This window comes from Haemaphysalis longicornis, unplaced genomic scaffold (assembly GCF_048455015.1).
Source record: "Haemaphysalis longicornis isolate Haplotype H1 unplaced genomic scaffold, Haemaphysalis longicornis Haplotype H1 scaffold_1, whole genome shotgun sequence".
Lineage (NCBI taxonomy): Eukaryota > Metazoa > Arthropoda > Arachnida > Ixodida > Ixodidae > Haemaphysalis > Haemaphysalis longicornis.
In genome coordinates, this window is record NW_027526203.1 from 417505076 (window position 1) to 417507822 (window position 2747).

Genomic DNA, 2747 nt, shown 5'->3' on the forward strand with positions numbered 1-2747 from the left:
CAGACTGCAAGCTAGGAAACTGTTGAACAGAGGAGACCATAACAAGAGGAAGTAAACAAAGAGCCAGGAAGTGAGTAAAATTTATAATAACCGACAGCTTTAAGAGGCTCGTGTCTGCAGATTTGTACAGGAGGTCGCAGGAGAATAAGAGGGTGCAGCGCGGACGAGGAACCTTGGATGGACGAGCATGAAACGCGCGGCTGTCGTCACGATGATGAGTCCCTACGATCTGGCTTGGCATGGATGGGCTCCACTGTTGAGTTGAAGGTGCTCGCGGGCACCGTGTTGTCATGCGTGTTGCCCTACAGCACGAACGCGATGCCACGCAGTCCGGCCACATGCCCGCAGTGGTAGTCGTCGTCGATGTAGCCTCCGAAGTACACCTGGCGGATCTTGAAGAAAACGGCCCCAGTGGGCAAGCTGTCACTGCCTGCCTGATGCCCGCGGCCGACTCTTTCGACCTGAAGGGCTTTGGCCACTTGCTTGAGGCCTCCCTTGAGCATGGGGCAGCTCTGCATGATGTACTTGACATCGTAGGTCACCGGGAAGTAGATGCAGAGGAGCTAGTAGACCTCGGACTCTTTCTCCGGCAGCTTCTGCCCCGTCAACAGCTTCAGCAGGTAGCCAAAGTCGAACCCGCCGTGGAAGACGAGCCACCTGGCGCTGTCGGAAAGGACAACGCCGGAGACGGTGCACAGCTGAGCAAACTCATTTGGATCAATGCCTTCCTCCTCGTGCTTCTTGAACTGAATTCCGGATTCGACGAGCAGCCCGATGGAATAATCCTCCACGTAGTCGTCGGTCTCGAGAACTTGAAATTAAACTGCCAGCTCGAGCACTTCTGAGCTGGATTGCCGTTCTCGTCACGGAAGGCAAGGCCTAACTGAATGATTCTGAGGATGTTAACGTTATCCCACACCATAGCGCACTGGTAGGCCGGTGGTTGTAGCTCGATGTCGTCAGGCCTTACTACCACGCCGGGGAACTCCATGTCCATCGCGACGTAGTGGTGTGTCTGCACTAGGTGCGCGATGGAATGAAATTCCTCCTCCAGGTTGGAGGCCCATACATCGCGTATGATGCAGGATCGGGACCTCGGCGTCAGCCCGTTGTTCACGCGACGGAGAATGACAATATCGCTGGTGTCAGGGCTGCTGTACGCAGGGCTGAAACGTAGCATGGCAAACGCGTGCCGGTGTGCAGCTAACCTGCAGGAGCAGTGGCTTCTGTGTCCACGGCTGCGACCTCCTCCTTGTGATGGTGGTGGTGGTAGCAGTGAAATGCGGGTGCGCTTTTCCACGAGCCGGCTTCGTCTTTTACGAGAGAGGGCGAGACCATCTACCGATATAAACCCGTCGGTGAAGACGCTTCTGTTTGCTGGTCCTCCTTGGCATGAGTACGTAGTTTTCCATGCAGCACAAAAACCGAGGGCGATCATTGTGCCGCAGTTATTAGCGCCAGCTGAGGTGTAAAAGGCGCTTTAGCTTCTCGGCCAATCCCGCGTCGATGAAGACGGCAGCGATTTTTCGGCGCCTCTGTCAATCCCTCACCAATAAAGAGCACCTCGATAATGCTGAAGCGCCTTGATCAGTCCAGCAACGACAGAGGTGGCGGCGGAAGTGGGGATCACTGCTTGCGGAGGACGACGCCACAGATTGCCAGCTACAGTTCACGTTGCAACCTCGCAGTGCCTTGCCTGCCACGCTGTCATGTCGTTTATTCACAGGCCGTGTTGTGTAACCACTACTAATTGTATTGTCTATCATTTCCTTGTTGTTTTATTCAATAATTTTAATCGCCTTGTTAAGTAAAATTTGTCGTACCTGCATAGCAAATATGCTTACGTTCTCCTTCAACTTCTCCTACGGGGCAATCGGCTAAAGATTGCCTTACCCGTGGGGAAAACTTCTTTCTCTTTCGTCATTTACAAGCTCCATCGTAGGCGCAGTAGCTTACTTCATCATCATTAGCCTATTTATGTACACTGCACAGCCTCGCTCCCACTGACTTTCATTCATTATCCGCACCTTGCCTGGAAATTTCTCTTCACTCAACCAAGTTTTGCATAGGCGTCCACACATGAAGGAAGGGGGGGGGGGGGGGGGGGGGCAAGGGGGCCATTGTTTTTCCTTACAACTACTATACTCAGGAACAAGTTAAGAACGGCAATAGCTCATGTACGGTATCACTCCGCCCAAGCGACGGACCCAGATGGCAACGGGCGCGCGCGTTTTGTAAAGAGGTTGCTATGAATGCGTGATATCGTCTGCCTTTTCTCACGTAGTTTGTTCGTCGTCACTGCAGTTGTTTATAAGCATATTAGGTCCAAAAAATTGGCCGCGTATCTGCTCCTTTCGTTGCAAATGTCGTTAAAAGACGATAGTCTTTATAGATTTTTTGCCAAGTAAATGCCTGCCTTCGCTTTCCCGCTCACCTCTCATGTTGTTCCTGTTGCGTCGCGCTCCTCCAAGGTAAAGACGCCAAAGGTTTGCTTAAATCATTTTAAATTTCCCGTGTTTCCATTCTTCCAAACCGGGTGTCTCGATGCCAACGCTGCCGTACGGCGAAGACGCGTGTGAATCGAGGGCGCCCTACCTCAACGTTTTATAGAACCGCGTTTCCTAGTCCACGCACGTTCTAAGCAGAACGTGGAACCTATCTAGTGGAACCTTTCGTAACTCTTGCCCCTTGATTTCTTCAAATGCCGCCAGAAGCTATATGGCGCGGGCGACAGCAGGCGACGGCGG

The 2747-nt window shown here is 52.6% G+C and overlaps 1 pseudogene; it reads right to left on the reverse strand.

The window, feature by feature from the left end:
- Window positions 1-302: 302 nt before the first annotated feature.
- Window positions 303-2747, reverse strand: part of LOC144161595 (CCR4-NOT transcription complex subunit 7 pseudogene) — a 5106-nt pseudogene continuing 2661 nt past the window's right edge.